This window comes from Halichoeres trimaculatus, unplaced genomic scaffold, assembly GCF_033239565.1.
Source record: "Halichoeres trimaculatus isolate MK-OKI-2021-1 unplaced genomic scaffold, fHalTri1.1 fHalTri1_scaffold_95, whole genome shotgun sequence".
Taxonomy (NCBI): Eukaryota; Metazoa; Chordata; class Actinopteri; order Labriformes; family Labridae; genus Halichoeres; species Halichoeres trimaculatus.
In genome coordinates, this window is record NW_027437274.1 from 35,001 (window position 1) to 59,180 (window position 24,180).

A 24,180-nucleotide genomic window follows, 5' to 3' on the forward strand; every position below is an offset into this window, starting at 1 on the left:
ACGGAAACTGACCACGAAAGCTATGCGGGGCATGCCCCGCCTAAGCGACCTCTCTACAGAACCGTCTGGGGGAGCTGTCCACAGAACCGTCTGCAGACCTGTCTACAAAACTGTCTGCAGACCTGTCTACGGAACCGTACGCAGACCTGTCTACCAAACTAGCGACATACCAGTTGCTGGAGAAAATATCAATGAGGCAGTGGGTAGTCGGGGGTCCGTAGGATTAGCCCTGGGACCTTACACCTGTCAAGCGCAAGACTCGGGATCAATTCACCAATGGGGGGACTTGTGCTTCCCACCGGCAGCTAATTCTTTGCCCACAGATACAGAGGCTTTAAGCTTCCTGGCCAGTGCCAGGGTCCAATGACTTCACTGAGTTTTTGCTGAGAGGCAAAGGAAGAGAAAGTGTTTCCGCCCGGTTTCGAACCGGGGACCTTTCGCGTGTTAGGCGAACGTGATAACCACTACACTACGGAAACGGACAACGTGCCGTGCCTTAACAACCCGTCTGCAGAGCTGTGTCCTGAACTTCCGACACGCCAGTTGCTGGAAAAATACCAATGAAGTAGTGGGTTTTCTAGCTGCCCATGACTATCTGCAGAGAATGACAACACTAGCTGGCAGCTACAATGGCGGCATCCTTCCGCACAGGCAAGATTGTGGTTGAAGTGCACTCCAGACCCTTTCAGTGCAAATAGAAGTCAAAGGACAGGGTGTCTTGAGGAAGAGCCCATGACTTCCTGAGCGCATGTCTTCACCTGCCTTTGGAAAAGCCCCGAGACCGCACACCTCAAAAGCAGGTCCCACCGAGATTTGAACTCGGATCGCTGGATTCAGAGTCCAGAGTGCTGACCATTACACCATGGAACCAGGGCAGAGGGCCAACACACAGTCATCAAACGCTCTCTGTATATGCACATGCCAACGCTATGTGCCTTTGTCTTCTTGCGCACAATGGGACACAGGGGACACTAAGAAACAAGAGTGAAACAGACGGCAGCATAGAAAGCAGGCCGCACTGGCCGCACACGCAGTTGGGCAGTCAACTGCTTGCTCCGAGCAGCATGTTGACAAAGCAGCAGTCAGATGCCTGACACGCCGTCGTGCTGTCAGTGTGCCTGCATTTAGACTGTCCCCAACTTTGGCTGTACTAGTCTTTGTGGGGCTTGAGATGGTCGTGGAGTAAGGCAGATGCTAATGTCATGCACCAGACAACAGGGCCAGGCAAAGGGAAAAGCACACACTGTCAGAAGTGGGATTCGAACCCACGCCTCCAGGGGAGACTGCGACCTGAACGCAGCGCCTTAGACCGCTCGGCCATCCTGACTAGATGAGCGGTCCTTGTTGGCCGGGCCCACCAGGCCTGCCTTGGCACGGCAAAACAGTCCTGAGCAAGCTTTTGAGGAAATCAAGTGCCAAACAGCTCCCGCTCCAAAGCAGATGGGGAGCTGATTGAAGCGCTCCGTTGCTGTTCCGAGACTTGGCTCTTGGAGTCAACCTCAATCCTGAGAAGGAAGCGGATCTAGCAAGGCTGTGAGTTCAAGTGAGGACAAACACTCACAACTGACTTACTGAACGGCAGACTGGTCCCATGGTGTAACGGTTAGCACTCTGGACTTTGAATCGCACTCTGGACTTTGAATCCAGTGATCCGAGTTCAAATCTCGGTGGGACCTTTGAGCAGAAGAGACCACGCTGGGTCTTGCTAGCCGTGTGTCAAAGCCACCCCAAGCCCACCCCGAGTGACAGTGGCAATCTCATGGCCTCTTTGTCATACACTGAATAAGGACTTGTAAACTGCTGTGGAGAACTTCTTCAAACTTGGTTGAGAGTGGCTTATGCTGTTGCTGCAGTTTGATCACTGTTCCAGGGCTGCCACCCCTCAATACTGACCACAGGCCAATGAGCACTGCATTCTCCACTGGAAGCCACAACACAGTCAGGCGCAGAGTTTCTGCACACCAACAAAATGCAGAGGTTTTGCGTGTGGGGCCAACATGAGGCACTCTGAACAGTGGCACACACTGCTCTGGTGATTCATGTCATGTCATGCACTCCATCACTGGTGACTCTGGGCAGGAGGAAGATTTCAACCCAACAGTGGCAGACTTGAACCACCAGGCATTGGCTGTGACTCTGCATAATCTGGGTAAACCCCAGAACATGGGGCCGTGTCTGTGCAGCGTGCACTAAAGGCAGCATCCTCGTTAGTATAGTGGACAGTATCTCCGCCTGTCACGCGGAAGACCGGGGTTCGATTCCCCGACGGGGAGACTTATGCTACCTACCAGCAGCTTATTCTTTGCCTACAGATACAGGGGCTTCATGCGTCCCGGACTGCTTCCTGGCCAGTGCCTTTTGCCTCTTTTCCCTCCTTTGCTTCCCTTGCTCTCAACTCATATCTAGTTTGCTGCATATGAGTAAAGGCCTGACCTAATCAAATGCCCATTGCATGTACATAAAAAACAAACAGACATAAAACAACAGCAGTAAATGTGTGCATAATAAGTGCATTTACAAAAAAAAAGGAGAGATAAAAAAAGGAAAGAAAGAAGAAGCAACAGCTGCAAAAAAGAGAGGGTGGAAAAAGCTCTGCACTGTGAAAAAAAGGCAAAGAAGCTCGCACAAGGTTCTGCATGGAGCCCGATGAGCGCCACGACTGAGCTTTTGCCGAGAGGCAAAGTAAGTGCCAGTGTTTCCGCCCGGTTTCGAACCGGGGACCTTTCGCGTGTGAGGCGAACGTGATAACCACTACACTACGGAAACTGACCACGAAAGCTATGCGGGGCATGCCCCGCCTAAGCGACCTCTCTACAGAACCGTCTGGGGGAGCTGTCCACAGAACCGTCTGCAGACCTGTCTACAAAACTGTCTGCAGACCTGTCTACGGAACCGTACGCAGACCTGTCTACCAAACTAGCGACATACCAGTTGCTGGAGAAAATATCAATGAGGCAGTGGGTAGTCGGGGGTCCGTAGGATTAGCCCTGGGACCTTACACCTGTCAAGCGCAAGACTCGGGATCAATTCACCAATGGGGGGACTTGTGCTTCCCACCGGCAGCTAATTCTTTGCCCACAGATACAGAGGCTTTAAGCTTCCTGGCCAGTGCCAGGGTCCAATGACTTCACTGAGTTTTTGCTGAGAGGCAAAGGAAGAGAAAGTGTTTCCGCCCGGTTTCGAACCGGGGACCTTTCGCGTGTTAGGCGAACGTGATAACCACTACACTACGGAAACGGACAACGTGCCGTGCCTTAACAACCCGTCTGCAGAGCTGTGTCCTGAACTTCCGACACGCCAGTTGCTGGAAAAATACCAATGAAGTAGTGGGTTTTCTAGCTGCCCATGACTATCTGCAGAGAATGACAACACTAGCTGGCAGCTACAATGGCGGCATCCTTCCGCACAGGCAAGATTGTGGTTGAAGTGCACTCCAGACCCTTTCAGTGCAAATAGAAGTCAAAGGACAGGGTGTCTTGAGGAAGAGCCCATGACTTCCTGAGCGCATGTCTTCACCTGCCTTTGGAAAAGCCCCGAGACCGCACACCTCAAAAGCAGGTCCCACCGAGATTTGAACTCGGATCGCTGGATTCAGAGTCCAGAGTGCTGACCATTACACCATGGAACCAGGGCAGAGGGCCAACACACAGTCATCAAACGCTCTCTGTATATGCACATGCCAACGCTATGTGCCTTTGTCTTCTTGCGCACAATGGGACACAGGGGACACTAAGAAACAAGAGTGAAACAGACGGCAGCATAGAAAGCAGGCCGCACTGGCCGCACACGCAGTTGGGCAGTCAACTGCTTGCTCCGAGCAGCATGTTGACAAAGCAGCAGTCAGATGCCTGACACGCCGTCGTGCTGTCAGTGGGCCTGCATTTAGACTGTCCCCAACTTTGGCTGTACTAGTCTTTGTGGGGCTTGAGATGGTCGTGGAGTAAGGCAGATGCTAATGTCATGCACCAGACAACAGGGCCAGGCAAAGGGAAAAGCACACACTGTCAGAAGTGGGATTCGAACCCACGCCTCCAGGGGAGACTGCGACCTGAACGCAGCGCCTTAGACCGCTCGGCCATCCTGACTAGATGAGCGGTCCTCGTTGGCCGGGCCCACCAGGCCTGCCTTGGCACGGCAAAACAGTCCTGAGCAAGCTTTTGAGGAAATCAAGTGCCAAACAGCTCCCGCTCCAAAGCAGATGGGGAGCTGATTGAAGCGCTCCGTTGCTGTTCCAAGACTTGGCTCTTGGAGTCAACCTCAATCCTGAGAAGGAAGCGGATCTAGCAAGGCTGTGAGTTCAAGTGAGGACAAACACTCACAACTGACTTACTGAACGGCAGACTGGTCCCATGGTGTAACGGTTAGCACTCTGGACTTTGAATCGCACTCTGGACTTTGAATCCAGTGATCCGAGTTCAAATCTCGGTGGGACCTTTGAGCAGAAGAGACCACGCTGGGTCTTGCTAGCCGTGTGTCAAAGCCACCCCAAGCCCACCCCGAGTGACAGTGGCAATCTCATGGCCTCTTTGTCATACACTGAATAAGGACTTGTAAACTGCTGTGGAGAACTTCTTCAAACTTGGTTGAGAGTGGCTTATGCTGTTGCTGCAGTTTGATCACTGTTCCAGGGCTGCCACCCCTCAATACTGACCACAGGCCAATGAGCACTGCATTCTCCACTGGAAGCCACAACACAGTCAGGCGCAGAGTTTCTGCACACCAACAAAATGCAGAGGTTTTGCGTGTGGGGCCAACATGAGGCACTCTGAACAGTGGCACACACTGCTCTGGTGATTCATGTCATGTCATGCACTCCATCACTGGTGACTCTGGGCAGGAGGAAGATTTCAACCCAACAGTGGCAGACTTGAACCACCAGGCATTGGCTGTGACTCTGCATAATCTGGGTAAACCCCAGAACATGGGGCCGTGTCTGTGCAGCGTGCACTAAAGGCAGCATCCTCGTTAGTATAGTGGACAGTATCTCCGCCTGTCACGCGGAAGACCGGGGTTCGATTCCCCGACGGGGAGACTTATGCTACCTACCAGCAGCTTATTCTTTGCCTACAGATACAGGGGCTTCATGCGTCCCGGACTGCTTCCTGGCCAGTGCCTTTTGCCTCTTTTCCCTCCTTTGCTTCCCTTGCTCTCAACTCATATCTAGTTTGCTGCATATGAGTAAAGGCCTGACCTAATCAAATGCCCATTGCATGTACATAAAAAACAAACAGACATAAAACAACAGCAGTAAATGTGTGCATAATAAGTGCATTTACAAAAAAAAAGGAGAGATAAAAAAAGGAAAGAAAGAAGAAGCAACAGCTGCAAAAAAGAGAGGGTGGAAAAAGCTCTGCACTGTGAAAAAAAGGCAAAGAAGCTCGCACAAGGTTCTGCATGGAGCCCGATGAGCGCCACGACTGAGCTTTTGCCGAGAGGCAAAGTAAGTGCCAGTGTTTCCGCCCGGTTTCGAACCGGGGACCTTTCGCGTGTGAGGCGAACGTGATAACCACTACACTACGGAAACTGACCACGAAAGCTATGCGGGGCATGCCCCGCCTAAGCGACCTCTCTACAGAACCGTCTGGGGGAGCTGTCCACAGAACCGTCTGCAGACCTGTCTACAAAACTGTCTGCAGACCTGTCTACGGAACCGTACGCAGACCTGTCTACCAAACTAGCGACATACCAGTTGCTGGAGAAAATATCAATGAGGCAGTGGGTAGTCGGGGGTCCGTAGGATTAGCCCTGGGACCTTACACCTGTCAAGCGCAAGACTCGGGATCAATTCACCAATGGGGGGACTTGTGCTTCCCACCGGCAGCTAATTCTTTGCCCACAGATACAGAGGCTTTAAGCTTCCTGGCCAGTGCCAGGGTCCAATGACTTCACTGAGTTTTTGCTGAGAGGCAAAGGAAGAGAAAGTGTTTCCGCCCGGTTTCGAACCGGGGACCTTTCGCGTGTTAGGCGAACGTGATAACCACTACACTACGGAAACGGACAACGTGCCGTGCCTTAACAACCCGTCTGCAGAGCTGTGTCCTGAACTTCCGACACGCCAGTTGCTGGAAAAATACCAATGAAGTAGTGGGTTTTCTAGCTGCCCATGACTATCTGCAGAGAATGACAACACTAGCTGGCAGCTACAATGGCGGCATCCTTCCGCACAGGCAAGATTGTGGTTGAAGTGCACTCCAGACCCTTTCAGTGCAAATAGAAGTCAAAGGACAGGGTGTCTTGAGGAAGAGCCCATGACTTCCTGAGCGCATGTCTTCACCTGCCTTTGGAAAAGCCCCGAGACCGCACACCTCAAAAGCAGGTCCCACCGAGATTTGAACTCGGATCGCTGGATTCAGAGTCCAGAGTGCTGACCATTACACCATGGAACCAGGGCAGAGGGCCAACACACAGTCATCAAACGCTCTCTGTATATGCACATGCCAACGCTATGTGCCTTTGTCTTCTTGCGCACAATGGGACACAGGGGACACTAAGAAACAAGAGTGAAACAGACGGCAGCATAGAAAGCAGGCCGCACTGGCCGCACACGCAGTTGGGCAGTCAACTGCTTGCTCCGAGCAGCATGTTGACAAAGCAGCAGTCAGATGCCTGACACGCCGTCGTGCTGTCAGTGGGCCTGCATTTAGACTGTCCCCAACTTTGGCTGTACTAGTCTTTGTGGGGCTTGAGATGGTCGTGGAGTAAGGCAGATGCTAATGTCATGCACCAGACAACAGGGCCAGGCAAAGGGAAAAGCACACACTGTCAGAAGTGGGATTCGAACCCACGCCTCCAGGGGAGACTGCGACCTGAACGCAGCGCCTTAGACCGCTCGGCCATCCTGACTAGATGAGCGGTCCTCGTTGGCCGGGCCCACCAGGCCTGCCTTGGCACGGCAAAACAGTCCTGAGCAAGCTTTTGAGGAAATCAAGTGCCAAACAGCTCCCGCTCCAAAGCAGATGGGGAGCTGATTGAAGCGCTCCGTTGCTGTTCCAAGACTTGGCTCTTGGAGTCAACCTCAATCCTGAGAAGGAAGCGGATCTAGCAAGGCTGTGAGTTCAAGTGAGGACAAACACTCACAACTGACTTACTGAACGGCAGACTGGTCCCATGGTGTAACGGTTAGCACTCTGGACTTTGAATCGCACTCTGGACTTTGAATCCAGTGATCCGAGTTCAAATCTCGGTGGGACCTTTGAGCAGAAGAGACCACGCTGGGTCTTGCTAGCCGTGTGTCAAAGCCACCCCAAGCCCACCCCGAGTGACAGTGGCAATCTCATGGCCTCTTTGTCATACACTGAATAAGGACTTGTAAACTGCTGTGGAGAACTTCTTCAAACTTGGTTGAGAGTGGCTTATGCTGTTGCTGCAGTTTGATCACTGTTCCAGGGCTGCCACCCCTCAATACTGACCACAGGCCAATGAGCACTGCATTCTCCACTGGAAGCCACAACACAGTCAGGCGCAGAGTTTCTGCACACCAACAAAATGCAGAGGTTTTGCGTGTGGGGCCAACATGAGGCACTCTGAACAGTGGCACACACTGCTCTGGTGATTCATGTCATGTCATGCACTCCATCACTGGTGACTCTGGGCAGGAGGAAGATTTCAACCCAACAGTGGCAGACTTGAACCACCAGGCATTGGCTGTGACTCTGCATAATCTGGGTAAACCCCAGAACATGGGGCCGTGTCTGTGCAGCGTGCACTAAAGGCAGCATCCTCGTTAGTATAGTGGACAGTATCTCCGCCTGTCACGCGGAAGACCGGGGTTCGATTCCCCGACGGGGAGACTTATGCTACCTACCAGCAGCTTATTCTTTGCCTACAGATACAGGGGCTTCATGCGTCCCGGACTGCTTCCTGGCCAGTGCCTTTTGCCTCTTTTCCCTCCTTTGCTTCCCTTGCTCTCAACTCATATCTAGTTTGCTGCATATGAGTAAAGGCCTGACCTAATCAAATGCCCATTGCATGTACATAAAAAACAAACAGACATAAAACAACAGCAGTAAATGTGTGCATAATAAGTGCATTTACAAAAAAAAAGGAGAGATAAAAAAAGGAAAGAAAGAAGAAGCAACAGCTGCAAAAAAGAGAGGGTGGAAAAAGCTCTGCACTGTGAAAAAAAGGCAAAGAAGCTCGCACAAGGTTCTGCATGGAGCCCGATGAGCGCCACGACTGAGCTTTTGCCGAGAGGCAAAGTAAGTGCCAGTGTTTCCGCCCGGTTTCGAACCGGGGACCTTTCGCGTGTGAGGCGAACGTGATAACCACTACACTACGGAAACTGACCACGAAAGCTATGCGGGGCATGCCCCGCCTAAGCGACCTCTCTACAGAACCGTCTGGGGGAGCTGTCCACAGAACCGTCTGCAGACCTGTCTACAAAACTGTCTGCAGACCTGTCTACGGAACCGTACGCAGACCTGTCTACCAAACTAGCGACATACCAGTTGCTGGAGAAAATATCAATGAGGCAGTGGGTAGTCGGGGGTCCGTAGGATTAGCCCTGGGACCTTACACCTGTCAAGCGCAAGACTCGGGATCAATTCACCAATGGGGGGACTTGTGCTTCCCACCGGCAGCTAATTCTTTGCCCACAGATACAGAGGCTTTAAGCTTCCTGGCCAGTGCCAGGGTCCAATGACTTCACTGAGTTTTTGCTGAGAGGCAAAGGAAGAGAAAGTGTTTCCGCCCGGTTTCGAACCGGGGACCTTTCGCGTGTTAGGCGAACGTGATAACCACTACACTACGGAAACGGACAACGTGCCGTGCCTTAACAACCCGTCTGCAGAGCTGTGTCCTGAACTTCCGACACGCCAGTTGCTGGAAAAATACCAATGAAGTAGTGGGTTTTCTAGCTGCCCATGACTATCTGCAGAGAATGACAACACTAGCTGGCAGCTACAATGGCGGCATCCTTCCGCACAGGCAAGATTGTGGTTGAAGTGCACTCCAGACCCTTTCAGTGCAAATAGAAGTCAAAGGACAGGGTGTCTTGAGGAAGAGCCCATGACTTCCTGAGCGCATGTCTTCACCTGCCTTTGGAAAAGCCCCGAGACCGCACACCTCAAAAGCAGGTCCCACCGAGATTTGAACTCGGATCGCTGGATTCAGAGTCCAGAGTGCTGACCATTACACCATGGAACCAGGGCAGAGGGCCAACACACAGTCATCAAACGCTCTCTGTATATGCACATGCCAACGCTATGTGCCTTTGTCTTCTTGCGCACAATGGGACACAGGGGACACTAAGAAACAAGAGTGAAACAGACGGCAGCATAGAAAGCAGGCCGCACTGGCCGCACACGCAGTTGGGCAGTCAACTGCTTGCTCCGAGCAGCATGTTGACAAAGCAGCAGTCAGATGCCTGACACGCCGTCGTGCTGTCAGTGTGCCTGCATTTAGACTGTCCCCAACTTTGGCTGTACTAGTCTTTGTGGGGCTTGAGATGGTCGTGGAGTAAGGCAGATGCTAATGTCATGCACCAGACAACAGGGCCAGGCAAAGGGAAAAGCACACACTGTCAGAAGTGGGATTCGAACCCACGCCTCCAGGGGAGACTGCGACCTGAACGCAGCGCCTTAGACCGCTCGGCCATCCTGACTAGATGAGCGGTCCTTGTTGGCCGGGCCCACCAGGCCTGCCTTGGCACGGCAAAACAGTCCTGAGCAAGCTTTTGAGGAAATCAAGTGCCAAACAGCTCCCGCTCCAAAGCAGATGGGGAGCTGATTGAAGCGCTCCGTTGCTGTTCCGAGACTTGGCTCTTGGAGTCAACCTCAATCCTGAGAAGGAAGCGGATCTAGCAAGGCTGTGAGTTCAAGTGAGGACAAACACTCACAACTGACTTACTGAACGGCAGACTGGTCCCATGGTGTAACGGTTAGCACTCTGGACTTTGAATCGCACTCTGGACTTTGAATCCAGTGATCCGAGTTCAAATCTCGGTGGGACCTTTGAGCAGAAGAGACCACGCTGGGTCTTGCTAGCCGTGTGTCAAAGCCACCCCAAGCCCACCCCGAGTGACAGTGGCAATCTCATGGCCTCTTTGTCATACACTGAATAAGGACTTGTAAACTGCTGTGGAGAACTTCTTCAAACTTGGTTGAGAGTGGCTTATGCTGTTGCTGCAGTTTGATCACTGTTCCAGGGCTGCCACCCCTCAATACTGACCACAGGCCAATGAGCACTGCATTCTCCACTGGAAGCCACAACACAGTCAGGCGCAGAGTTTCTGCACACCAACAAAATGCAGAGGTTTTGCGTGTGGGGCCAACATGAGGCACTCTGAACAGTGGCACACACTGCTCTGGTGATTCATGTCATGTCATGCACTCCATCACTGGTGACTCTGGGCAGGAGGAAGATTTCAACCCAACAGTGGCAGACTTGAACCACCAGGCATTGGCTGTGACTCTGCATAATCTGGGTAAACCCCAGAACATGGGGCCGTGTCTGTGCAGCGTGCACTAAAGGCAGCATCCTCGTTAGTATAGTGGACAGTATCTCCGCCTGTCACGCGGAAGACCGGGGTTCGATTCCCCGACGGGGAGACTTATGCTACCTACCAGCAGCTTATTCTTTGCCTACAGATACAGGGGCTTCATGCGTCCCGGACTGCTTCCTGGCCAGTGCCTTTTGCCTCTTTTCCCTCCTTTGCTTCCCTTGCTCTCAACTCATATCTAGTTTGCTGCATATGAGTAAAGGCCTGACCTAATCAAATGCCCATTGCATGTACATAAAAAACAAACAGACATAAAACAACAGCAGTAAATGTGTGCATAATAAGTGCATTTACAAAAAAAAAGGAGAGATAAAAAAAGGAAAGAAAGAAGAAGCAACAGCTGCAAAAAAGAGAGGGTGGAAAAAGCTCTGCACTGTGAAAAAAAGGCAAAGAAGCTCGCACAAGGTTCTGCATGGAGCCCGATGAGCGCCACGACTGAGCTTTTGCCGAGAGGCAAAGTAAGTGCCAGTGTTTCCGCCCGGTTTCGAACCGGGGACCTTTCGCGTGTGAGGCGAACGTGATAACCACTACACTACGGAAACTGACCACGAAAGCTATGCGGGGCATGCCCCGCCTAAGCGACCTCTCTACAGAACCGTCTGGGGGAGCTGTCCACAGAACCGTCTGCAGACCTGTCTACAAAACTGTCTGCAGACCTGTCTACGGAACCGTACGCAGACCTGTCTACCAAACTAGCGACATACCAGTTGCTGGAGAAAATATCAATGAGGCAGTGGGTAGTCGGGGGTCCGTAGGATTAGCCCTGGGACCTTACACCTGTCAAGCGCAAGACTCGGGATCAATTCACCAATGGGGGGACTTGTGCTTCCCACCGGCAGCTAATTCTTTGCCCACAGATACAGAGGCTTTAAGCTTCCTGGCCAGTGCCAGGGTCCAATGACTTCACTGAGTTTTTGCTGAGAGGCAAAGGAAGAGAAAGTGTTTCCGCCCGGTTTCGAACCGGGGACCTTTCGCGTGTTAGGCGAACGTGATAACCACTACACTACGGAAACGGACAACGTGCCGTGCCTTAACAACCCGTCTGCAGAGCTGTGTCCTGAACTTCCGACACGCCAGTTGCTGGAAAAATACCAATGAAGTAGTGGGTTTTCTAGCTGCCCATGACTATCTGCAGAGAATGACAACACTAGCTGGCAGCTACAATGGCGGCATCCTTCCGCACAGGCAAGATTGTGGTTGAAGTGCACTCCAGACCCTTTCAGTGCAAATAGAAGTCAAAGGACAGGGTGTCTTGAGGAAGAGCCCATGACTTCCTGAGCGCATGTCTTCACCTGCCTTTGGAAAAGCCCCGAGACCGCACACCTCAAAAGCAGGTCCCACCGAGATTTGAACTCGGATCGCTGGATTCAGAGTCCAGAGTGCTGACCATTACACCATGGAACCAGGGCAGAGGGCCAACACACAGTCATCAAACGCTCTCTGTATATGCACATGCCAACGCTATGTGCCTTTGTCTTCTTGCGCACAATGGGACACAGGGGACACTAAGAAACAAGAGTGAAACAGACGGCAGCATAGAAAGCAGGCCGCACTGGCCGCACACGCAGTTGGGCAGTCAACTGCTTGCTCCGAGCAGCATGTTGACAAAGCAGCAGTCAGATGCCTGACACGCCGTCGTGCTGTCAGTGGGCCTGCATTTAGACTGTCCCCAACTTTGGCTGTACTAGTCTTTGTGGGGCTTGAGATGGTCGTGGAGTAAGGCAGATGCTAATGTCATGCACCAGACAACAGGGCCAGGCAAAGGGAAAAGCACACACTGTCAGAAGTGGGATTCGAACCCACGCCTCCAGGGGAGACTGCGACCTGAACGCAGCGCCTTAGACCGCTCGGCCATCCTGACTAGATGAGCGGTCCTTGTTGGCCGGGCCCACCAGGCCTGCCTTGGCACGGCAAAACAGTCCTGAGCAAGCTTTTGAGGAAATCAAGTGCCAAACAGCTCCCGCTCCAAAGCAGATGGGGAGCTGATTGAAGCGCTCCGTTGCTGTTCCGAGACTTGGCTCTTGGAGTCAACCTCAATCCTGAGAAGGAAGCGGATCTAGCAAGGCTGTGAGTTCAAGTGAGGACAAACACTCACAACTGACTTACTGAACGGCAGACTGGTCCCATGGTGTAACGGTTAGCACTCTGGACTTTGAATCGCACTCTGGACTTTGAATCCAGTGATCCGAGTTCAAATCTCGGTGGGACCTTTGAGCAGAAGAGACCACGCTGGGTCTTGCTAGCCGTGTGTCAAAGCCACCCCAAGCCCACCCCGAGTGACAGTGGCAATCTCATGGCCTCTTTGTCATACACTGAATAAGGACTTGTAAACTGCTGTGGAGAACTTCTTCAAACTTGGTTGAGAGTGGCTTATGCTGTTGCTGCAGTTTGATCACTGTTCCAGGGCTGCCACCCCTCAATACTGACCACAGGCCAATGAGCACTGCATTCTCCACTGGAAGCCACAACACAGTCAGGCGCAGAGTTTCTGCACACCAACAAAATGCAGAGGTTTTGCGTGTGGGGCCAACATGAGGCACTCTGAACAGTGGCACACACTGCTCTGGTGATTCATGTCATGTCATGCACTCCATCACTGGTGACTCTGGGCAGGAGGAAGATTTCAACCCAACAGTGGCAGACTTGAACCACCAGGCATTGGCTGTGACTCTGCATAATCTGGGTAAACCCCAGAACATGGGGCCGTGTCTGTGCAGCGTGCACTAAAGGCAGCATCCTCGTTAGTATAGTGGACAGTATCTCCGCCTGTCACGCGGAAGACCGGGGTTCGATTCCCCGACGGGGAGACTTATGCTACCTACCAGCAGCTTATTCTTTGCCTACAGATACAGGGGCTTCATGCGTCCCGGACTGCTTCCTGGCCAGTGCCTTTTGCCTCTTTTCCCTCCTTTGCTTCCCTTGCTCTCAACTCATATCTAGTTTGCTGCATATGAGTAAAGGCCTGACCTAATCAAATGCCCATTGCATGTACATAAAAAACAAACAGACATAAAACAACAGCAGTAAATGTGTGCATAATAAGTGCATTTACAAAAAAAAAGGAGAGATAAAAAAAGGAAAGAAAGAAGAAGCAACAGCTGCAAAAAAGAGAGGGTGGAAAAAGCTCTGCACTGTGAAAAAAAGGCAAAGAAGCTCGCACAAGGTTCTGCATGGAGCCCGATGAGCGCCACGACTGAGCTTTTGCCGAGAGGCAAAGTAAGTGCCAGTGTTTCCGCCCGGTTTCGAACCGGGGACCTTTCGCGTGTGAGGCGAACGTGATAACCACTACACTACGGAAACTGACCACGAAAGCTATGCGGGGCATGCCCCGCCTAAGCGACCTCTCTACAGAACCGTCTGGGGGAGCTGTCCACAGAACCGTCTGCAGACCTGTCTACAAAACTGTCTGCAGACCTGTCTACGGAACCGTACGCAGACCTGTCTACCAAACTAGCGACATACCAGTTGCTGGAGAAAATATCAATGAGGCAGTGGGTAGTCGGGGGTCCGTAGGATTAGCCCTGGGACCTTACACCTGTCAAGCGCAAGACTCGGGATCAATTCACCAATGGGGGGACTTGTGCTTCCCACCGGCAGCTAATTCTTTGCCCACAGATACAGAGGCTTTAAGCTTCCTGGCCAGTGCCAGGGTCCAATGACTTCACTGAGTTTTTGCTGAGAGGCAAAGGAAGAGAAAGTGTTTCCGCCCGGTTTCGAACCGGGGACCTTTCGCGTGTTAGGCGAACGTGATAACCACTACACTACGGAAACGGACAACGTGCCGTGCCTTAACAACCCGTCTGCAGAGCTGTGTCCTGAACTTCCGACACGCCAGTTGCTGGAAAAATACCAATGAAGTAGTGGGTTTTCTAGCTGCCCATGACTATCTGCAGAGAATGACAACACTAGCTGGCAGCTACAATGGCGGCATCCTTCCGCACAGGCAAGATTGTGGTTGAAGTGCACTCCAGACCCTTTCAGTGCAAATAGAAGTCAAAGGACAGGGTGTCTTGAGGAAGAGCCCATGACTTCCTGAGCGCATGTCTTCACCTGCCTTTGGAAAAGCCCCGAGACCGCACACCTCAAAAGCAGGTCCCACCGAGATTTGAACTCGGATCGCTGGATTCAGAGTCCAGAGTGCTGACCATTACACCATGGAACCAGGGCAGAGGGCCAACACACAGTCATCAAACGCTCTCTGTATATGCACATGCCAACGCTATGTGCCTTTGTCTTCTTGCGCACAATGGGACACAGGGGACACTAAGAAACAAGAGTGAAACAGACGGCAGCATAGAAAGCAGGCCGCACTGGCCGCACACGCAGTTGGGCAGTCAACTGCTTGCTCCGAGCAGCATGTTGACAAAGCAGCAGTCAGATGCCTGACACGCCGTCGTGCTGTCAGTGGGCCTGCATTTAGACTGTCCCCAACTTTGGCTGTACTAGTCTTTGTGGGGCTTGAGATGGTCGTGGAGTAAGGCAGATGCTAATGTCATGCACCAGACAACAGGGCCAGGCAAAGGGAAAAGCACACACTGTCAGAAGTGGGATTCGAACCCACGCCTCCAGGGGAGACTGCGACCTGAACGCAGCGCCTTAGACCGCTCGGCCATCCTGACTAGATGAGCGGTCCTCGTTGGCCGGGCCCACCAGGCCTGCCTTGGCACGGCAAAACAGTCCTGAGCAAGCTTTTGAGGAAATCAAGTGCCAAACAGCTCCCGCTCCAAAGCAGATGGGGAGCTGATTGAAGCGCTCCGTTGCTGTTCCAAGACTTGGCTCTTGGAGTCAACCTCAATCCTGAGAAGGAAGCGGATCTAGCAAGGCTGTGAGTTCAAGTGAGGACAAACACTCACAACTGACTTACTGAACGGCAGACTGGTCCCATGGTGTAACGGTTAGCACTCTGGACTTTGAATCGCACTCTGGACTTTGAATCCAGTGATCCGAGTTCAAATCTCGGTGGGACCTTTGAGCAGAAGAGACCACGCTGGGTCTTGCTAGCCGTGTGTCAAAGCCACCCCAAGCCCACCCCGAGTGACAGTGGCAATCTCATGGCCTCTTTGTCATACACTGAATAAGGACTTGTAAACTGCTGTGGAGAACTTCTTCAAACTTGGTTGAGAGTGGCTTATGCTGTTGCTGCAGTTTGATCACTGTTCCAGGGCTGCCACCCCTCAATACTGACCACAGGCCAATGAGCACTGCATTCTCCACTGGAAGCCACAACACAGTCAGGCGCAGAGTTTCTGCACACCAACAAAATGCAGAGGTTTTGCGTGTGGGGCCAACATGAGGCACTCTGAACAGTGGCACACACTGCTCTGGTGATTCATGTCATGTCATGCACTCCATCACTGGTGACTCTGGGCAGGAGGAAGATTTCAACCCAACAGTGGCAGACTTGAACCACCAGGCATTGGCTGTGACTCTGCATAATCTGGGTAAACCCCAGAACATGGGGCCGTGTCTGTGCAGCGTGCACTAAAGGCAGCATCCTCGTTAGTATAGTGGACAGTATCTCCGCCTGTCACGCGGAAGACCGGGGTTCGATTCCCCGACGGGGAGACTTATGCTACCTACCAGCAGCTTATTCTTTGCCTACAGATACAGGGGCTTCATGCGTCCCGGACTGCTTCCTGGCCAGTGCCTTTTGCCTCTTTTCCCTCCTTTGCTTCCCTTGCTCTCAACTCATATCTAGTTTGCTGCATATGAGTAAAGGCCTGACCTAATCAAATGCCCATTGCATGTACATAAAAAACAAACAGACATAAAACAACAGCAGTAAATGTGTGCATAATAAGTGCATTTACAAAAAAAAAGGAGAGATAAAAAAAGGAAAGAAAGAAGAAGCAACAGCTGCAAAAAAGAGAGGGTGGAAAAAGCTCTGCACTGTGAAAAAAAGGCAAAGAAGCTCGCACAAGGTTCTGCATGGAGCCCGATGAGCGCCACGACTGAGCTTTTGCCGAGAGGCAAAGTAAGTGCCAGTGTTTCCGCCCGGTTTCGAACCGGGGACCTTTCGCGTGTGAGGCGAACGTGATAACCACTACACTACGGAAACTGACCACGAAAGCTATGCGGGGCATGCCCCGCCTAAGCGACCTCTCTACAGAACCGTCTGGGGGAGCTGTCCACAGAACCGTCTGCAGACCTGTCTACAAAACTGTCTGCAGACCTGTCTACGGAACCGTACGCAGACCTGTCTACCAAACTAGCGACATACCAGTTGCTGGAGAAAATATCAATGAGGCAGTGGGTAGTCGGGGGTCCGTAGGATTAGCCCTGGGACCTTACACCTGTCAAGCGCAAGACTCGGGATCAATTCACCAATGGGGGGACTTGTGCTTCCCACCGGCAGCTAATTCTTTGCCCACAGATACAGAGGCTTTAAGCTTCCTGGCCAGTGCCAGGGTCCAATGACTTCACTGAGTTTTTGCTGAGAGGCAAAGGAAGAGAAAGTGTTTCCGCCCGGTTTCGAACCGGGGACCTTTCGCGTGTTAGGCGAACGTGATAACCACTACACTACGGAAACGGACAACGTGCCGTGCCTTAACAACCCGTCTGCAGAGCTGTGTCCTGAACTTCCGACACGCCAGTTGCTGGAAAAATACCAATGAAGTAGTGGGTTTTCTAGCTGCCCATGACTATCTGCAGAGAATGACAACACTAGCTGGCAGCTACAATGGCGGCATCCTTCCGCACAGGCAAGATTGTGGTTGAAGTGCACTCCAGACCCTTTCAGTGCAAATAGAAGTCAAAGGACAGGGTGTCTTGAGGAAGAGCCCATGACTTCCTGAGCGCATGTCTTCACCTGCCTTTGGAAAAGCCCCGAGACCGCACACCTCAAAAGCAGGTCCCACCGAGATTTGAACTCGGATCGCTGGATTCAGAGTCCAGAGTGCTGACCATTACACCATGGAACCAGGGCAGAGGGCCAACACACAGTCATCAAACGCTCTCTGTATATGCACATGCCAACGCTATGTGCCTTTGTCTTCTTGCGCACAATGGGACACAGGGGACACTAAGAAACAAGAGTGAAACAGACGGCAGCATAGAAAGCAGGCCGCACTGGCCGCACACGCAGTTGGGCAGTCAACTGCTTGCTCCGAGCAGCATGTTGACAAAGCAGCAGTCAGATGCCTGACACGCCGTCGTGCTGTCAGTGGGCCTGCATTTAGACTGTCCCCAACTTTGGCTGTACTAGTCTTTGTGGGGCTTGAGATGGTCGTGGAGTAAGGCAGATGCTAATGTCATGCACCAGACAACAGGGCCAGGCAAAGGGAAAAGCACACACTGTCAGAAGTGGGATTCGAACCCACGCCTCCAGGGGAGACTGCGACCTGAACGCAGCGCCTTAGACCGCTCGGCCATCCTGACTAGATGAGCGGTCCTCGTTGGCCGGGCCCACCAGGCCTGCCTTGGCACGGCAAAACAGTCCTGAGCAAGCTTTTGAGGAAATCAAGTGCCAAACAGCTCCCGCTCCAAAGCAGATGGGGAGCTGATTGAAGCGCTCCGTTGCTGTTCCAAGACTTGGCTCTTGGAGTCAACCTCAATCCTGAGAAGGAAGCGGATCTAGCAAGGCTGTGAGTTCAAGTGAGGACAAACACTCACAACTGACTTACTGAACGGCAGACTGGTCCCATGGTGTAACGGTTAGCACTCTGGACTTTGAATCGCACTCTGGACTTTGAATCCAGTGATCCGAGTTCAAATCTCGGTGGGACCTTTGAGCAGAAGAGACCACGCTGGGTCTTGCTAGCCGTGTGTCAAAGCCACCCCAAGCCCACCCCGAGTGACAGTGGCAATCTCATGGCCTCTTTGTCATACACTGAATAAGGACTTGTAAACTGCTGTGGAGAACTTCTTCAAACTTGGTTGAGAGTGGCTTATGCTGTTGCTGCAGTTTGATCACTGTTCCAGGGCTGCCACCCCTCAATACTGACCACAGGCCAATGAGCACTGCATTCTCCACTGGAAGCCACAACACAGTCAGGCGCAGAGTTTCTGCACACCAACAAAATGCAGAGGTTTTGCGTGTGGGGCCAACATGAGGCACTCTGAACAGTGGCACACACTGCTCTGGTGATTCATGTCATGTCATGCACTCCATCACTGGTGACTCTGGGCAGGAGGAAGATTTCAACCCAACAGTGGCAGACTTGAACCACCAGGCATTGGCTGTGACTCTGCATAATCTGGGTAAACCCCAGAACATGGGGCCGTGTCTGTGCAGCGTGCACTAAAGGCAGCATCCTCGTTAGTATAGTGGACAGTATCTCCGCCTGTCACGCGGAAGACCGGGGTTCGATTCCCCGACGGGGAGACTTATGCTACCTACCAGCAGCTTATTCTTTGCCTACAGATACAGGGGCTTCATGCGTCCCGGACTGCTTCCTGGCCAGTGCCTTTTGCCTCTTTTCCCTCCTTTGCTTCCCTTGCTCTCAACTCATATCTAGTTTGCTGCATATGAGTAAAGGCCTGACCTAATCAAATGCCCATTGCATGTACATAAAAAACAAACAGACATAAAACAACAGCAGTAAATGTGTGCATAATAAGTGCATTTACAAAAAAAAAGGAGAGATAAAAAAAGGAAAGAAAGAAGAAGCAACAGCTGCAAAAAAGAGAGGGTGGAAAAAGCTCTGCACTGTGAAAAAAAGGCAAAGAAGCTCGCACAAGGTTCTGCATGGAGCCCGATGAGCGCCACGACTGAGCTTTTGCCGAGAGGCAAAGTAAGTGCCAGTGTTTCCGCCCGGTTTCGAACCGGGGACCTTTCGCGTGTGAGGCGAACGTGATAACCACTACACTACGGAAACTGACCACGAAAGCTATGCGGGGCATGCCCCGCCTAAGCGACCTCTCTACAGAACCGTCTGGGGGAGCTGTCCACAGAACCGTCTGCAGACCTGTCTACAAAACTGTCTGCAGACCTGTCTACGGAACCGTACGCAGACCTGTCTACCAAACTAGCGACATACCAGTTGCTGGAGAAAATATCAATGAGGCAGTGGGTAGTCGGGGGTCCGTAGGATTAGCCCTGGGACCTTACACCTGTCAAGCGCAAGACTCGGGATCAATTCACCAATGGGGGGACTTGTGCTTCCCACCGGCAGCTAATTCTTTGCCCACAGATACAGAGGCTTTAAGCTTCCTGGCCAGTGCCAGGGTCCAATGACTTCACTGAGTTTTTGCTGAGAGGCAAAGGAAGAGAAAGTGTTTCCGCCCGGTTTCGAACCGGGGACCTTTCGCGTGTTAGGCGAACGTGATAACCACTACACTACGGAAACGGACAACGTGCCGTGCCTTAACAACCCGTCTGCAGAGCTGTGTCCTGAACTTCCGACACGCCAGTTGCTGGAAAAATACCAATGAAGTAGTGGGTTTTCTAGCTGCCCATGACTATCTGCAGAGAATGACAACACTAGCTGGCAGCTACAATGGCGGCATCCTTCCGCACAGGCAAGATTGTGGTTGAAGTGCACTCCAGACCCTTTCAGTGCAAATAGAAGTCAAAGGACAGGGTGTCTTGAGGAAGAGCCCATGACTTCCTGAGCGCATGTCTTCACCTGCCTTTGGAAAAGCCCCGAGACCGCACACCTCAAAAGCAGGTCCCACCGAGATTTGAACTCGGATCGCTGGATTCAGAGTCCAGAGTGCTGACCATTACACCATGGAACCAGGGCAGAGGGCCAACACACAGTCATCAAACGCTCTCTGTATATGCACATGCCAACGCTATGTGCCTTTGTCTTCTTGCGCACAATGGGACACAGGGGACACTAAGAAACAAGAGTGAAACAGACGGCAGCATAGAAAGCAGGCCGCACTGGCCGCACACGCAGTTGGGCAGTCAACTGCTTGCTCCGAGCAGCATGTTGACAAAGCAGCAGTCAGATGCCTGACACGCCGTCGTGCTGTCAGTGGGCCTGCATTTAGACTGTCCCCAACTTTGGCTGTACTAGTCTTTGTGGGGCTTGAGATGGTCGTGGAGTAAGGCAGATGCTAATGTCATGCACCAGACAACAGGGCCAGGCAAAGGGAAAAGCACACACTGTCAGAAGTGGGATTCGAACCCACGCCTCCAGGGGAGACTGCGACCTGAACGCAGCGCCTTAGACCGCTCGGCCATCCTGACTAGATGAGCGGTCCTCGTTGGCCGGGCCCACCAGGCCTGCCTTGGCACGGCAAAACAGTCCTGAGCAAGCTTTTGAGAAAATCAAGTGCCAAACAGCTCCCGCTCCAAAGCAGATGGGGAGCTGATTGAAGCGCTCCGTTGCTGTTCCAAGACTTGGCTCTTGGAGTCAACCTCAATCCTGAGAAGGAAGCGGATCTAGCAAGGCTGTGAGTTCAAGTGAGGACAAACACTCACAACTGACTTACTGAACGGCAGACTGGTCCCATGGTGTAACGGTTAGCACTCTGGACTTTGAATCGCACTCTGGACTTTGAATCCAGTGATCCGAGTTCAAATCTCGGTGGGACCTTTGAGCAGAAGAGACCACGCTGGGTCTTGCTAGCCGTGTGTCAAAGCCACCCCAAGCCCACCCCGAGTGACAGTGGCAATCTCATGGCCTCTTTGTCATACACTGAATAAGGACTTGTAAACTGCTGTGGAGAACTTCTTCAAACTTGGTTGAGAGTGGCTTATGCTGTTGCTGCAGTTTGATCACTGTTCCAGGGCTGCCACCCCTCAATACTGACCACAGGCCAATGAGCACTGCATTCTCCACTGGAAGCCACAACACAGTCAGGCGCAGAGTTTCTGCACACCAACAAAATGCAGAGGTTTTGCGTGTGGGGCCAACATGAGGCACTCTGAACAGTGGCACACACTGCTCTGGTGATTCATGTCATGTCATGCACTCCATCACTGGTGACTCTGGGCAGGAGGAAGATTTCAACCCAACAGTGGCAGACTTGAACCACCAGGCATTGGCTGTGACTCTGCATAATCTGGGTAAACCCCAGAACATGGGGCCGTGTCTGTGCAGCGTGCACTAAAGGCAGCATCCTCGTTAGTATAGTGGACAGTATCTCCGCCTGTCACGCGGAAGACCGGGGTTCGATTCCCCGACGGGGAGACTTATGCTACCTACCAGCAGCTTATTCTTTGCCTACAGATACAGGGGCTTCATGCGTCCCGGACTGCTTCCTGGCCAGTGCCTTTTGCCTCTTTTCCCTCCTTTGCTTCCCTTGCTCTCAACTCATATCTAGTTTGCTGCATATGAGTAAAGGCCTGACCTAATCAAATGCCCATTGCATGTACATAAAAAACAAACAGACATAAAACAACAGCAGTAAATGTGTGCATAATAAGTGCATTTACAAAAAAAAAGGAGAGATAAAAAAAGGAAAGAAAGAAGAAGCAACAGCTGCAAAAAAGAGAGGGTGGAAAAAGCTCTGCACTGTGAAAAAAAGGCAAAGAAGCTCGCACAAGGTTCTGCATGGAGCCCGATGAGCGCCACGACTGAGCTTTTGCCGAGAGGCAAAGTAAGTGCCAGTGTTTCCGCCCGGTTTCGAACCGGGGACCTTTCGCGTGTGAGGCGAACGTGATAACCACTACACTACGGAAACTGACCACGAAAGCTATGCGGGGCATGCCCCGCCTAAGCGACCTCTCTACAGAACCGTCTGGGGGAGCTGTCCACAGAACCGTCTGCAGACCTGTCTACAAAACTGTCTGCAGACCTGTCTACGGAACCGTACGCAGACCTGTCTACCAAACTAGCGACATACCAGTTGCTGGAGAAAATATCAATGAGGCAGTGGGTAGTCGGGGGTCCGTAGGATTAGCCCTGGGACCTTACACCTGTCAAGCGCAAGACTCGGGATCAATTCACCAATGGGGGGACTTGTGCTTCCCACCGGCAGCTAATTCTTTGCCCACAGATACAGAGGCTTTAAGCTTCCTGGCCAGTGCCAGGGTCCAATGACTTCACTGAGTTTTTGCTGAGAGGCAAAGGAAGAGAAAGTGTTTCCGCCCGGTTTCGAACCGGGGACCTTTCGCGTGTTAGGCGAACGTGATAACCACTACACTACGGAAACGGACAACATGCCGTGCCTTAACAACCCGTCTGCAGAGCTGTGTCCTGAACTTCCGACACGCCAGTTGCTGGAAAAATACCAATGAAGTAGTGGGTTTTCTAGCTGCCCATGACTATCTGCAGAGAATGACAACACTAGCTGGCAGCTACAATGGCGGCATCCTTCCGCACAGGCAAGATTGTGGTTGAAGTGCACTCCAGACCCTTTCAGTGCAAATAGAAGTCAAAGGACAGGGTGTCTTGAGGAAGAGCCCATGACTTTCTGAGCGCATGTCATCACCTGCCTTTGGAATAGCCCCGAGACCGCACACCTCAAAAGCAGGTCCCACCGAGATTTGAACTCGGATCGCTGGATTCAGAGTCCAGAGTGCTGACCATTACACCATGGAACCAGGGCAGAGGGCCAACACACAGTCATCAAACGCTCTCTGTATATGCACATGCCAACGCTATGTGCCTTTGTCTTCTTGCGCACAATGGGACACAGGGGACACTAAGAAACAAGAGTGAAACAGGCGGCAGCATAGAAAGCAGGCCGCACTGGCCGCACACGCAGTTGGGCAGTCAACTGCTTGCTCCGAGCAGCATGTTGACAAAGCAGCAGTCAGATGCCTGACACGCCGTCGTGCTGTCAGTGGGCCTGCATTTAGACTGTCCCCAACTTTGGCTGTACTAGTCTTTGTGGGGCTTGAGATGGTCGTGGAGTAAGGCAGATGCTAATGTCATGCACCAGACAACAGGGCCAGGCAAAGGGAAAAGCACACACTGTCAGAAGTGGGATTCGAACCCACGCCTCCAGGGGAGACTGCGACCTGAGCGCCAGCAGCCGAAGGATAGTCCGGCAAGTGTATTCCAATATTGAAGATTACAGCCAATGGCAGTTTCGCAAATCCAACATTCTCCAACATTCTTGACCAATCACGTTTATCAATTCTTCCCCGAGTCCAACATTTAACCAGTCACGGCGCAGAAATGTTGGATTTTTTTTTTTCCTTTGCCCCTCCCCCACGCTTCTCGGAGATTGTGTACACTTGCCGGTCACTGTCAAAGAAAACGGATTGACAAGCTCCCAAATCTCCCTGTACTCTACGAAATGGTAAGTATTTGGTATAAATATAGTGGTGTGTGACAACTTTTAAGAGTTATCTAAATATTTCACCTATTGATACTGTCATAAAGACGTATTTAGCTAACTTTGACGGGGGATTCCCTTTTTCGACTTGCCGGTCTGTGTCGCGAGTAAGCAATAAAACACGAAAAGTGAGCCATTAACATTTCGCTTTTTCATTGTGATTATTTCATTTTAACTTTTAACTAAATTGTACCAAGTTCCACTGTTATGGTCCGGTACAGCGCCGTTATTACACATAGGTAAATAAAAGGTAGGCTAACTGAAAACACAGTGCCGAACACAACAATGGCGGCTGTGCTGTAAACGTCAAAAGAAACGTCGGGTCCGTCAAAAAAAGTCACTTAAATGACCAAAGACTATAAGAATATATACATAGCGCAAATTCTTGTCATTCATAAGTATTTCACTTAAGTCGATATGAGCTCGGTTTAAGTGACAATGTTATTAATCCACGGACAGCCATTTAAAATTACCTAGTTAGTTACTATGCAAGACGTTACTCTCAC

The 24,180-nt window shown here is 51.8% G+C and overlaps 51 non-coding genes across 51 annotated transcripts in view; 16 read left to right on the forward strand and 35 right to left on the reverse strand.

Annotated features, from left to right (window-relative positions):
• The window catches only part of trnav-cac (transfer RNA valine (anticodon CAC)), a 73-nt gene extending 65 nt beyond the window's left edge, over window positions 1-8 (reverse strand). Inside the window, exon 1 of the tRNA in view lies at window positions 1-8. This exon is cut by the window's left edge and continues 65 nt beyond it. This is a non-coding gene — a tRNA (tRNA-Val).
• A 398-nt stretch (window positions 9-406) lies between these two features.
• On the reverse strand, window positions 407-479 carry trnav-aac (transfer RNA valine (anticodon AAC)). Its single transcript has one exon. It is a non-coding gene; the product is annotated as a tRNA-Val (tRNA).
• A 319-nt stretch (window positions 480-798) lies between these two features.
• Window positions 799-870, reverse strand: trnaq-cug (transfer RNA glutamine (anticodon CUG)). The gene has a single exon. It is a non-coding gene; the product is annotated as a tRNA-Gln (tRNA).
• Window positions 871-1,244: 374 nt separating this feature from the next.
• On the reverse strand, window positions 1,245-1,327 carry trnal-cag (transfer RNA leucine (anticodon CAG)). Its single transcript has one exon. It is a non-coding gene; the product is annotated as a tRNA-Leu (tRNA).
• A 258-nt stretch (window positions 1,328-1,585) lies between these two features.
• trnaq-uug (transfer RNA glutamine (anticodon UUG)) lies at window positions 1,586-1,676 on the forward strand. Its single transcript is given in 2 exon segments — window positions 1,586-1,622; window positions 1,642-1,676. It is a non-coding gene; the product is annotated as a tRNA-Gln (tRNA).
• Window positions 1,677-2,201: 525 nt separating this feature from the next.
• On the forward strand, window positions 2,202-2,273 carry trnad-guc (transfer RNA aspartic acid (anticodon GUC)). The gene has a single exon. It is a non-coding gene; the product is annotated as a tRNA-Asp (tRNA).
• A 420-nt stretch (window positions 2,274-2,693) lies between these two features.
• On the reverse strand, window positions 2,694-2,766 carry trnav-cac (transfer RNA valine (anticodon CAC)). The gene has a single exon. It is a non-coding gene; the product is annotated as a tRNA-Val (tRNA).
• Window positions 2,767-3,164: 398 nt separating this feature from the next.
• trnav-aac (transfer RNA valine (anticodon AAC)) lies at window positions 3,165-3,237 on the reverse strand. Its single transcript has one exon. It is a non-coding gene; the product is annotated as a tRNA-Val (tRNA).
• A 319-nt stretch (window positions 3,238-3,556) lies between these two features.
• trnaq-cug (transfer RNA glutamine (anticodon CUG)) lies at window positions 3,557-3,628 on the reverse strand. The gene has a single exon. It is a non-coding gene; the product is annotated as a tRNA-Gln (tRNA).
• Window positions 3,629-4,002: 374 nt separating this feature from the next.
• trnal-cag (transfer RNA leucine (anticodon CAG)) lies at window positions 4,003-4,085 on the reverse strand. Its single transcript has one exon. It is a non-coding gene; the product is annotated as a tRNA-Leu (tRNA).
• A 258-nt stretch (window positions 4,086-4,343) lies between these two features.
• trnaq-uug (transfer RNA glutamine (anticodon UUG)) lies at window positions 4,344-4,434 on the forward strand. The gene is given in 2 exon segments: window positions 4,344-4,380; window positions 4,400-4,434. It is a non-coding gene; the product is annotated as a tRNA-Gln (tRNA).
• A 525-nt stretch (window positions 4,435-4,959) lies between these two features.
• trnad-guc (transfer RNA aspartic acid (anticodon GUC)) lies at window positions 4,960-5,031 on the forward strand. The gene has a single exon. It is a non-coding gene; the product is annotated as a tRNA-Asp (tRNA).
• Window positions 5,032-5,451: 420 nt separating this feature from the next.
• On the reverse strand, window positions 5,452-5,524 carry trnav-cac (transfer RNA valine (anticodon CAC)). The gene has a single exon. It is a non-coding gene; the product is annotated as a tRNA-Val (tRNA).
• Window positions 5,525-5,922: 398 nt separating this feature from the next.
• trnav-aac (transfer RNA valine (anticodon AAC)) lies at window positions 5,923-5,995 on the reverse strand. Its single transcript has one exon. It is a non-coding gene; the product is annotated as a tRNA-Val (tRNA).
• A 319-nt stretch (window positions 5,996-6,314) lies between these two features.
• On the reverse strand, window positions 6,315-6,386 carry trnaq-cug (transfer RNA glutamine (anticodon CUG)). Its single transcript has one exon. It is a non-coding gene; the product is annotated as a tRNA-Gln (tRNA).
• Window positions 6,387-6,760: 374 nt separating this feature from the next.
• On the reverse strand, window positions 6,761-6,843 carry trnal-cag (transfer RNA leucine (anticodon CAG)). The gene has a single exon. It is a non-coding gene; the product is annotated as a tRNA-Leu (tRNA).
• Window positions 6,844-7,101: 258 nt separating this feature from the next.
• Window positions 7,102-7,192, forward strand: trnaq-uug (transfer RNA glutamine (anticodon UUG)). Its single transcript is given in 2 exon segments — window positions 7,102-7,138; window positions 7,158-7,192. It is a non-coding gene; the product is annotated as a tRNA-Gln (tRNA).
• Window positions 7,193-7,717: 525 nt separating this feature from the next.
• On the forward strand, window positions 7,718-7,789 carry trnad-guc (transfer RNA aspartic acid (anticodon GUC)). Its single transcript has one exon. It is a non-coding gene; the product is annotated as a tRNA-Asp (tRNA).
• A 420-nt stretch (window positions 7,790-8,209) lies between these two features.
• On the reverse strand, window positions 8,210-8,282 carry trnav-cac (transfer RNA valine (anticodon CAC)). The gene has a single exon. It is a non-coding gene; the product is annotated as a tRNA-Val (tRNA).
• A 398-nt stretch (window positions 8,283-8,680) lies between these two features.
• Window positions 8,681-8,753, reverse strand: trnav-aac (transfer RNA valine (anticodon AAC)). The gene has a single exon. It is a non-coding gene; the product is annotated as a tRNA-Val (tRNA).
• Window positions 8,754-9,072: 319 nt separating this feature from the next.
• Window positions 9,073-9,144, reverse strand: trnaq-cug (transfer RNA glutamine (anticodon CUG)). Its single transcript has one exon. It is a non-coding gene; the product is annotated as a tRNA-Gln (tRNA).
• Window positions 9,145-9,518: 374 nt separating this feature from the next.
• Window positions 9,519-9,601, reverse strand: trnal-cag (transfer RNA leucine (anticodon CAG)). Its single transcript has one exon. It is a non-coding gene; the product is annotated as a tRNA-Leu (tRNA).
• Window positions 9,602-9,859: 258 nt separating this feature from the next.
• trnaq-uug (transfer RNA glutamine (anticodon UUG)) lies at window positions 9,860-9,950 on the forward strand. The gene is given in 2 exon segments: window positions 9,860-9,896; window positions 9,916-9,950. It is a non-coding gene; the product is annotated as a tRNA-Gln (tRNA).
• A 525-nt stretch (window positions 9,951-10,475) lies between these two features.
• Window positions 10,476-10,547, forward strand: trnad-guc (transfer RNA aspartic acid (anticodon GUC)). Its single transcript has one exon. It is a non-coding gene; the product is annotated as a tRNA-Asp (tRNA).
• A 420-nt stretch (window positions 10,548-10,967) lies between these two features.
• trnav-cac (transfer RNA valine (anticodon CAC)) lies at window positions 10,968-11,040 on the reverse strand. Its single transcript has one exon. It is a non-coding gene; the product is annotated as a tRNA-Val (tRNA).
• A 398-nt stretch (window positions 11,041-11,438) lies between these two features.
• Window positions 11,439-11,511, reverse strand: trnav-aac (transfer RNA valine (anticodon AAC)). The gene has a single exon. It is a non-coding gene; the product is annotated as a tRNA-Val (tRNA).
• A 319-nt stretch (window positions 11,512-11,830) lies between these two features.
• Window positions 11,831-11,902, reverse strand: trnaq-cug (transfer RNA glutamine (anticodon CUG)). Its single transcript has one exon. It is a non-coding gene; the product is annotated as a tRNA-Gln (tRNA).
• A 374-nt stretch (window positions 11,903-12,276) lies between these two features.
• On the reverse strand, window positions 12,277-12,359 carry trnal-cag (transfer RNA leucine (anticodon CAG)). The gene has a single exon. It is a non-coding gene; the product is annotated as a tRNA-Leu (tRNA).
• A 258-nt stretch (window positions 12,360-12,617) lies between these two features.
• On the forward strand, window positions 12,618-12,708 carry trnaq-uug (transfer RNA glutamine (anticodon UUG)). The gene is given in 2 exon segments: window positions 12,618-12,654; window positions 12,674-12,708. It is a non-coding gene; the product is annotated as a tRNA-Gln (tRNA).
• A 525-nt stretch (window positions 12,709-13,233) lies between these two features.
• Window positions 13,234-13,305, forward strand: trnad-guc (transfer RNA aspartic acid (anticodon GUC)). The gene has a single exon. It is a non-coding gene; the product is annotated as a tRNA-Asp (tRNA).
• Window positions 13,306-13,725: 420 nt separating this feature from the next.
• trnav-cac (transfer RNA valine (anticodon CAC)) lies at window positions 13,726-13,798 on the reverse strand. The gene has a single exon. It is a non-coding gene; the product is annotated as a tRNA-Val (tRNA).
• A 398-nt stretch (window positions 13,799-14,196) lies between these two features.
• On the reverse strand, window positions 14,197-14,269 carry trnav-aac (transfer RNA valine (anticodon AAC)). The gene has a single exon. It is a non-coding gene; the product is annotated as a tRNA-Val (tRNA).
• A 319-nt stretch (window positions 14,270-14,588) lies between these two features.
• Window positions 14,589-14,660, reverse strand: trnaq-cug (transfer RNA glutamine (anticodon CUG)). The gene has a single exon. It is a non-coding gene; the product is annotated as a tRNA-Gln (tRNA).
• A 374-nt stretch (window positions 14,661-15,034) lies between these two features.
• trnal-cag (transfer RNA leucine (anticodon CAG)) lies at window positions 15,035-15,117 on the reverse strand. The gene has a single exon. It is a non-coding gene; the product is annotated as a tRNA-Leu (tRNA).
• A 258-nt stretch (window positions 15,118-15,375) lies between these two features.
• trnaq-uug (transfer RNA glutamine (anticodon UUG)) lies at window positions 15,376-15,466 on the forward strand. The gene is given in 2 exon segments: window positions 15,376-15,412; window positions 15,432-15,466. It is a non-coding gene; the product is annotated as a tRNA-Gln (tRNA).
• Window positions 15,467-15,991: 525 nt separating this feature from the next.
• trnad-guc (transfer RNA aspartic acid (anticodon GUC)) lies at window positions 15,992-16,063 on the forward strand. Its single transcript has one exon. It is a non-coding gene; the product is annotated as a tRNA-Asp (tRNA).
• A 420-nt stretch (window positions 16,064-16,483) lies between these two features.
• trnav-cac (transfer RNA valine (anticodon CAC)) lies at window positions 16,484-16,556 on the reverse strand. The gene has a single exon. It is a non-coding gene; the product is annotated as a tRNA-Val (tRNA).
• Window positions 16,557-16,954: 398 nt separating this feature from the next.
• trnav-aac (transfer RNA valine (anticodon AAC)) lies at window positions 16,955-17,027 on the reverse strand. Its single transcript has one exon. It is a non-coding gene; the product is annotated as a tRNA-Val (tRNA).
• A 319-nt stretch (window positions 17,028-17,346) lies between these two features.
• Window positions 17,347-17,418, reverse strand: trnaq-cug (transfer RNA glutamine (anticodon CUG)). The gene has a single exon. It is a non-coding gene; the product is annotated as a tRNA-Gln (tRNA).
• A 374-nt stretch (window positions 17,419-17,792) lies between these two features.
• On the reverse strand, window positions 17,793-17,875 carry trnal-cag (transfer RNA leucine (anticodon CAG)). The gene has a single exon. It is a non-coding gene; the product is annotated as a tRNA-Leu (tRNA).
• A 258-nt stretch (window positions 17,876-18,133) lies between these two features.
• Window positions 18,134-18,224, forward strand: trnaq-uug (transfer RNA glutamine (anticodon UUG)). The gene is given in 2 exon segments: window positions 18,134-18,170; window positions 18,190-18,224. It is a non-coding gene; the product is annotated as a tRNA-Gln (tRNA).
• A 525-nt stretch (window positions 18,225-18,749) lies between these two features.
• Window positions 18,750-18,821, forward strand: trnad-guc (transfer RNA aspartic acid (anticodon GUC)). Its single transcript has one exon. It is a non-coding gene; the product is annotated as a tRNA-Asp (tRNA).
• Window positions 18,822-19,241: 420 nt separating this feature from the next.
• trnav-cac (transfer RNA valine (anticodon CAC)) lies at window positions 19,242-19,314 on the reverse strand. The gene has a single exon. It is a non-coding gene; the product is annotated as a tRNA-Val (tRNA).
• Window positions 19,315-19,712: 398 nt separating this feature from the next.
• Window positions 19,713-19,785, reverse strand: trnav-aac (transfer RNA valine (anticodon AAC)). Its single transcript has one exon. It is a non-coding gene; the product is annotated as a tRNA-Val (tRNA).
• Window positions 19,786-20,104: 319 nt separating this feature from the next.
• trnaq-cug (transfer RNA glutamine (anticodon CUG)) lies at window positions 20,105-20,176 on the reverse strand. Its single transcript has one exon. It is a non-coding gene; the product is annotated as a tRNA-Gln (tRNA).
• A 374-nt stretch (window positions 20,177-20,550) lies between these two features.
• trnal-cag (transfer RNA leucine (anticodon CAG)) lies at window positions 20,551-20,633 on the reverse strand. Its single transcript has one exon. It is a non-coding gene; the product is annotated as a tRNA-Leu (tRNA).
• Window positions 20,634-20,891: 258 nt separating this feature from the next.
• trnaq-uug (transfer RNA glutamine (anticodon UUG)) lies at window positions 20,892-20,982 on the forward strand. Its single transcript is given in 2 exon segments — window positions 20,892-20,928; window positions 20,948-20,982. It is a non-coding gene; the product is annotated as a tRNA-Gln (tRNA).
• Window positions 20,983-21,507: 525 nt separating this feature from the next.
• On the forward strand, window positions 21,508-21,579 carry trnad-guc (transfer RNA aspartic acid (anticodon GUC)). The gene has a single exon. It is a non-coding gene; the product is annotated as a tRNA-Asp (tRNA).
• Window positions 21,580-21,999: 420 nt separating this feature from the next.
• On the reverse strand, window positions 22,000-22,072 carry trnav-cac (transfer RNA valine (anticodon CAC)). Its single transcript has one exon. It is a non-coding gene; the product is annotated as a tRNA-Val (tRNA).
• A 398-nt stretch (window positions 22,073-22,470) lies between these two features.
• Window positions 22,471-22,543, reverse strand: trnav-aac (transfer RNA valine (anticodon AAC)). The gene has a single exon. It is a non-coding gene; the product is annotated as a tRNA-Val (tRNA).
• A 319-nt stretch (window positions 22,544-22,862) lies between these two features.
• trnaq-cug (transfer RNA glutamine (anticodon CUG)) lies at window positions 22,863-22,934 on the reverse strand. The gene has a single exon. It is a non-coding gene; the product is annotated as a tRNA-Gln (tRNA).
• Window positions 22,935-24,180: the final 1,246 nt, after the last annotated feature.